Source organism: Pleurodeles waltl, chromosome 5, assembly GCF_031143425.1.
Source record: "Pleurodeles waltl isolate 20211129_DDA chromosome 5, aPleWal1.hap1.20221129, whole genome shotgun sequence".
Lineage (NCBI taxonomy): Eukaryota > Metazoa > Chordata > Amphibia > Caudata > Salamandridae > Pleurodeles > Pleurodeles waltl.
Window position 1 is genome coordinate 1,590,677,789 of NC_090444.1, and position 8,235 is coordinate 1,590,686,023.

Genomic DNA, 8,235 nt, shown 5'->3' on the forward strand with positions numbered 1-8,235 from the left:
CACCTTAGGGCACAGTTTGAGGCTGTCAAGCCTGGAATAATACAGGTTCATACTGTAGGAAAGTGCCTCTTTTGACATGGTCATGCCCCAACTTTTCGTCTGGTTCTGGTGCAATTTTGACAGAAAGTGCACTGGGTACCTCCTAAACAGGTCCACAATGCCGGATCTCATTCCCTAAACCTGCACAGTTGTTTTCCCAATTGGAAAACCTTTAGCTACCACTATAAGTCCCTAGTAAATTATACCCCGGGTACCTAGGGCATGGGGGTACTAAAGGAAGGCCCCCGAGGGCTGCAGCACGAATTGTGCCACCCTCAGGGAATCCCCCACTAAGCGCACACAGTGCTGCTTTCGCAGGCTGCATGTCTTGGTGCAGACCTAAAATGAAAAAAAAAAACATGGCACACAGCTTGTGTACCCTGTCCCATTTACACTGCCTGCAATATATGTAAGTCACTCTTCTAGCAGAACTTTCAGCCCGAAAGGCAGGGTGTGTTATATTACATGTGAGGGCACACCTGCATGAGCAGATATGCCCCTGCTATGTCTTTTCCGACTCTCAGACATAGGCCCTCATTATGAACACGGCAGAAAAGACTGCTCCGCCGGCGGTGGCGCGAACTACCTGGGCCGCCAAATTATAAACCACCTGAAAAACAGGCAGCCTGAAAACCACTCCCCGCCAGCAGAGGAGTGCCAAAAACTACGGCAGAGGCCGCCCATGGGCCGACGGAAAGGCCCTACCCGCCTAATCAAATAATGAAGCACTAGACCGCCGTCATTTCTGGGGTGGGAACCACCGCCACACAAAGCCAGGTGGAAACAAACCAAATATAAGGAAACACTCACTAGAGGCTCACACAACACGCCAAAGCAGACATGGATAGAGAGTTGCAAATCATGTCAATCCTGCTCCTTGCCAAATACCTCCACGACTGAGACCGCCGATGAAGGCGACAACGGTAAGTACCGCAACCTACTATAAAAGGGAAGAAAGGGCACAGCTACATACCCACCCACTCCACCCACCCCGCAAAGCGCCCACAACCCTTCACAACAGCACAAGCCATACACCCCAGAGCAAGAGGCACTTACCCGACACAAGGCCAAGACAACCTGCCCAAAGTACACACATGTGCACAACACCCCACCACAAAGAAACAATGAACCATGAATCCAGAGTGTGCCAAAACCAACACTGGCCACACAAACTTTTTATTAAGCTCCAAGAGCAACAGAAGTCCAACAGAAGGCCAATGGCCAGTCCATAGTTCAAAGTCTGAAGGGCCCAAATGGCCCCAACTTGACTCCCACAAGTGCAAATGGTACTCCAGGGACAACAATGGGGCATCCAGGCACCTCAGGGAACAGGGGCAGGGGGCCGTGGGGGTTGGGACGTACGACTGGGGGGGGGGGCTTTTTGTTTTTAAGTTTGGGAGGTGGAGAGGGCTTGGGTCTGGTCTTTGAAGCTGGTGGAGCAGCCATGGACCGGGGTGCGGCAGATGTACCTGGGCCAGCACGGTGTCTCTTGCTCACAGGGGAGGTAGCACGGGAATGGGAAGGGTGGACAGGGGCGGGCTGTGACGTGGGAGGAGTGGACAGGGCAAGGAGGTGGGCACGTTTAGGGACGAGACGGGGTAAGCCAGTGGGTTCGTATAGGTCAACATGGGATAGGAAAAGTTTTTTAGGGGCAATTGGGGTGGACCTAGAGGAAGGTGTGGGAGTGGAGGTAGAGGGAGTGGTCGTGACAGGTGTAGGTGTGCGTGACGTGGATGCAGGTGAATGTACAGTATGCTGAGGTGTGGTGGATGTGTGTTGGGTGGGTGTTTTGGAACGTTTGAGTGCCTTGGGAGGAGGTGGGGTGGACACAGTGGGACAAGACAGGCTGCCAGTGTAAATGTATGTTGTATGTTGTCTGTGTGTCTGCAAGTTTGGTGAGTGTGCTGCATGTGTCAACCAAAGTCATTGTGGTGAGTGCAGGTGTGGTGTCTGGGGTGCATGAATGGATGTCTGAGTTTGTGGTGACTGCCAGAATGGGGTCAGCAACAGTGAATGAGGGTGCAGTGCCTGTGAGTGTGCGTGTAGAGGTGACAGACAGGGAGGCGGAAGAGATACACTGGGGGAAGTGGATGTTGGCTGTGTGCATGCCTGTGGTGGGAAGTGTGATGCTTGTGTTTTTCAGTGTGCTTCTTGTGTGTTGAGGTGTGTGCATGGCTGTCAGAATGTGTGCTTGGGACGGGTGAAGGGAGTAGGGTGCTGGAAGGGGTAGAGGTGGTTGGAGGGGGGACGGAATGACCAGGGACACTGGCTGCCGTCAAAGAGGAGGCCAGAGCCTGAAAAGATCTCTGTAGGCCAGACACGGCACCGTGAATGCCATCCAGGTAGGCATTGGTCTTGCTGCACCTCTTATGCTAGCCCCTGGATGGCATTGACAATGGTTGTCTGCCCTACAGAGATGGTCCTCGGGAAGTCAATAGCCTCCTCTGTGAGGGCAGCAGGGTTGACTGGGGCAGGGGATGAAGTGCCTGGGGCGAAGGAGACGCCCACCCTTCTGGGTGAGTGGGCACGTTCAACTCATTGGGGAGTAAAAGGGCGGGCGGTGATGGTATGGGGGGTGTCGGAAGATGACACAGAATGGGTGTGCCCACTAGGGTCCGCCACCACCAGGGAGCTCCCATCGGAGGAGGTATCAGAGTCACTACCTCCAGTGGTAGTTGCCTCCCCCTTGGTACTCCCCTCACCCTCCAACCCACTGGTTCCCTTGGAGTCGCTCTACTCTGCCTCCGTGGAACCGTGGGCAGCTGCATCCCCACTCTCCGGTGTCTCAGCTCCCTCGCCAGATGATGCTGATGTACACAGACAACACAAGAGAACAGGGATGGAGAGACAAAACAGGAGAGACACTTGTAAATAGCTGAATGGAGGTACATAACTGGTTCACACATACACCCACCCTGCAAGTATTCCACCATGCAGCACCTACCACTATACACATGGCTACGTCCCTGACTAGTGGCCACAACCCTACTCTACAGCCATTTCCAACATCACAGAAGGACCTGAAGTACTGCAGACCTGACCCTTTTAACCTAACTTCCCATGGGGGCCACTATGTAAAATGACATCAGTCAGAGTCCCTGCCAATAGACAGCATACATTCTACAGCATACATACTACAGCACACTTGCACATCCATCAAGGAGGCATACAATGGTTTCAGTACTCACTCCCTTGTGTCTGCTGTGCAGCCTTCAGGCGCCCGTCCAGGTTCAGACACACCACCGCCAGAATGCTGTGCACATAGGGGGGTCAGGGCCCGACAGGCACCCCTTCCTCGTTGGGAGGACTTCCCCAGCTGGGCCTCACAGATCTTCCTTGCCCAGCCTCGCAGGTCCTCCTACCACTTCCTGCAGTGGGTGCTCTGCCGGTTGTAGACCCAGAGGGTCCGCACCTCCCTGAGGATGGCATGCCAGAGTCCCCTCTTCGGATGGGCGCTGACCTATATGGGACACACAGAAAAAGTAACACAGAGGTCAGACAATGTCCATTGGATACAGCTGGCTATACGTCCGCTATAGGACGGACACTCACAACAGCATAACAGGACCTCACACACGCAGCATGTCATGAATCCCACGACTGTACAGTGTGAAACGTGCACACGTTTACAGCCATCTACCACCATTACACACATCCATGCCCCCCAATCCACCTACTCACCTGTACCTCTGGTCGACCATAGAATTTGGCGCACAGGGGTAGGACCCCAACTATGAGCTTGTCCAGTTCCTCTGTGGTAAAGGCCGGGCCCTTTCCCCTGCCACTCGTGCCATTTCCAGGACCCGAGTCAGGAAACAGCAGCACACTGAGTGGAGTACCTACATGCACGTAATCCAGGAGTCAAGTGAAGTTTAGGTGACAAGATGGCGTACGCTCCATGGCGGTGTGCACCGTCACCGCCGGCGGCGAACATGATACACTAATATTCCCCATTGACAACCATGTTAACCAATGAATGGTCGCACAGCGGTGAACACCATCTTACGCTATTTTGACAACCGCTAGTGGTACGAGGTCACTTCCACTACAACAATTCTGGATTACAGGGGCAGACATTTTGGCCATTACTACGCAGTTAGAAGTTTCTCATTTGCCCCATACAGGCCCTATTGTCCCCAAACCCCATAGGCCTGAACAAATGTACATTTACTCACCACAACAGTCCTGATGTATCATTGAGGACATGTCACACCAGCTTAACATCCTACTATGCATATGTGTCATCGACGTGTATGCCAGCAGTGCTGAATATTTAACATGGTGGGCAGATGTATGTGTGTTCCTCAGATGTGTTCTCAACTCCTCCTAGGTTCAGACCCATGTGGCGAGGGTGGGCCCCATCGGTCTACAGACCACTTGTTGATTTGGAGACCATGGTGGAGCGTTACATCATTATCAATTACAGACTCCACCATGCTACTATTCATGAACTTTGTGCATTACTGGATCCAGCACTGAGCCCGGCTAATCAAAATCAGCATGCCATCCCTACTAAAGTGCAAGTGCTCTCTGCACTCCATTTCCTGGCCACGGGCTCATTTCAAGTGACAGTGGGCATGGGTGCAGGTTTTTCACAGCCAATGTTTAGCATTATACTGTCCAGATTCATGAATGCTTTTGTACGACACCTGCAGTCCTATGTGAGGTTTCCCCAGAGTGCTGATCTCCCTGCCACCAAGTCAGACTTCTATGCCTTTGCCAACATTCCCCATGTGATAGGTGCCATTGATGGAACACACATAGCTTTCATCCTCCTAAGAGTAAGTGAACAGGTGTACAGAAACAGGAAGAACTTTCACTCCATGAACATTCAATTGGTGTGTACTGCAGACCAGTACATCTCACATGTGAATGCCATGTTCCCTGGATCAGTCCACGATTCCTTTGTGCTGAAGAACAGCAGTGTGCCACGCATGATGGAACAACTACAAGGGGGCAGAGGATGGATCAGAGGTAAGCGCGTCTAACACTTTTTGGCACATAGCAGACAGCCAGGCTGTCTGCAACTGAGGGTTGTCAGTGACAGTCCTGTTTTGCCCCCTTTTGCAGGTGATTCTGGCTACCCCAACCTGAGTCGACTCCTGACACCAGTGAGGAATCTTAGGACAGATGCAGAGAGGAATTACAATGAGGCCCTTGGAGGTACTAGGAGGGTGACAGAGTGCACAATAGGTCTCCTGAAGGCTAGATTCTGTAACCTCCATATCTCTGGGGGATCCCTGGCCTATGAGTCTGAAAAGGTGTGTAGAATAGTGGTGGCCTGCTGCATGCTGCACAACATGGCTGTGAGGAAATATATTTCCCTCTTGGAGGAGGAGGGTGCTGTAGATCCAGACCAGCTTCCTCAGAGAGGGGATGAAAGTGATGGTGATGATGAGGGGGAAGATGTACACTCCAGGAACCAACTGATCCAACTGTACTTCCAGTAACTAAGTGGTACTATTTGATGCTGTTGCTGTCTGTGCAGCATACTGTCAGTATGCCTTATCCTCTATGGGGGTGTTGGGTCTATAGACGTTGTCACCGTGACCAGGTTTGCATGCGACATGTGATATTATGAACAACTTGTTTGACATTTCTGTTGGCACAACCCCATGTTATGCGTGGGATTTCTGCAATTAAGATATGAATAAATGATTTCAATGAGAATTGCATGCACACTTCCATTTGATTCAACATAATGACAGGAGACATATACATTGGTGAACAGGTGTTTTATTTGGTGTCAGGGATGCCATGGCGCTCCTTACAGGGATGGGAGTGGGCTTCAGGTGGATGTCCATGTCGGCTACATGGTCTCAGCAATTGTTGCCAGTGGTGATATGTCCATCTGTTATTTACAGTTTTGGGGGTTGTCATTGCACGGTGTGGATGGTGGTTCAGGGGCACACTTGAAGGACAGTTCTTGTCAGACTCACTTCTTAGAGGGGGCCTTGGTCTTGGCAATTGTTCCAGTGCTATATCTGGGCCTGAGGGACCATTTGGGTGCCTGGTGTTGGCCTGTACGGGTTGAGGTGCAGGTCTCCTGTGTGTCCTCAGATGGTGGCACCAGTCTAGTTGCTGCTGCTGCTGTTGTTGTTGGCTGGTCTGTATATTGGCCTGTAGTAGGGGCTCCCTGCTCTGTGGGGGTCTCATGCTGGGTTGGGACAATGTGCAGCAGCGTACCTGCTATGGTGGCCATGGTGGTATTGTGCAGTTTCCACTGGTCCATGGTCTCTTGGTGTTGGGCTCTGTGCAGTCTTTGACTCTGCTCCAGGGTGGCCACAATCTGGGCCAATCTGTCCTGGATATGGTGGTATGCTCCCAGGACCTCAGAGATCATGCCCTGGGCTGCAGCATCCATCCTTTGGCCTCCCCCCTGGGCCACTGATGCCCTCCCACTGGGCCTAGCCCCCTGTGCCTGTGTCCCCTGCACAGGTCTGGCGGTACCACTTGTACTGGGGGCATTGTCTTCCTGCCTGTTGGTAGGTGGTGACTGTGGCCTCTGTCCTTGTGTTCCACCAGTCTGTGGCCTGGATACACAGGTGTGGGTCCGGTTGCCCGGCCTGATGATGGTGGTTATGTTGTAGGAGTGTCAGTGGTGTCCTGGGTGGGGCTGCTGAATGGTGACAGTCCAGGACTGTGTGAGGGGCCAGGGTATTCCTCATTGTCCAGGGTTCCCTCTTCAGTGTCCTGGGTGGTGCCTCTGTCTCCATATGGGGCACTGCCACTCCTTGTCCTGTCCGTCAGGGTGGCATGGGTGGTGGTGCCTGTTGGGGGGAATGGACATGTCTGTTACAATTGCATAATCGGATGGGGTGCACAGGGCTGGGCTGTTTTGTGCAGGTTATCCACTTTTGGGTCATGCAGGGTGCCTTTGTGAGGTTGCCATTGCATTTTGCTTAGGATGTGGAAGTGCATTGTGGGTGGTGTAGTGCCTTTGTGATTACTTGCAGGGGTAGGTGGCTGTGCACTTGTGGGCCTGCTGGTGGAATTGTGGGCATGCAGGGTGACTGGATGTTGTGATTGTGGCCTGGGTGGGGCAGTTATCCTGGTGGATGTTGGAGGGGTGGGTTGGTACATGCATTACAGGTGTGATGGATATGGGGTAATTGTAGATGACTTACCCAAGTCCATTCCTCCAGTGAGTCCAGTGAGGCCCTCAGGGTGCAGGATAGCCAGTACCTTTTCCTCCCAGTCAGTGGTGTTGGTGGAGGTCCTCCCCCAGTCTTCTGGACTGTAATGTTGTGCCGGGATGCCATGGATCTCCCCTTCCCGCGCAGGTTGTTCCATCTCTTGGGGATGTCATCCCTCGTGCGTGGATGGTGTCCCATTGCATAGACCTTGTTGACAATGGTCTGCCATAACTCTATCTTCCTGGCGATGGGTGTGTGCTAGACTTGTGCCCCGAGTAATTGTGGCTTGACCTTCAGTATATCGCTCACCAGGGTCCTTAGCTCCCTTTCAGTGAAGCGTGGGTGCTTGGGGGGTGCCATGGTGTGTGTTGTGAGTGGTGTGTTGTGTGGATCTAAGTGAAGGTGCTGTTGTGTGGTTGGGTGTGTGATTCGTCTGTTGTGGTGTTCAGTGTCTGCTTGTGGAGTTCTCAATCTCAGTTGTCCTATTGGCAATGCAAAGGATTGTGGGATGTGTCTGTGAGTGTTTTATAGTGTTGTGGATGTGTGTCAGGTGTGTGGGTTTCAAACTTGCCAATGTGTGCAATTCTTACTGTTGGGTCCCATTGCTGGCTGTGGTGGTCTGTACCGCCAATGGTCATTCGACTTCCACTGACCGCAGAGGTGATTTGTGCATCATTATTTGGAGGGTGGGGTGTTTATGTGCTCGGCGGTGGAGGGGTGGGATGTCCTGTGGTCCTGGCGGTGACTCATGGCTGGGAAATTTATGACGGACTCAGAATTTGGCATCTTTATATGGCAGGTTTGTGTTCACCGCCAATGGCGGGATTCTGTTCAGCGTTGCCACGGCGGGGAACGGTGTTTACCGCCATATTCATAATGACCCCCATAGTAAGTGAACAGTGAAGCCACTTTAAGTACATGTGCTGGACACTGGTCATTACAAGTTCCCTAGCTACATGATGGCTTCACTGACAATAGTGATGTTTGGTATCAAACATCTCGCATTAATAAACCCTCAAATAATCCAGTGATGTATTTATTAGTACATGCACTCAGAGCG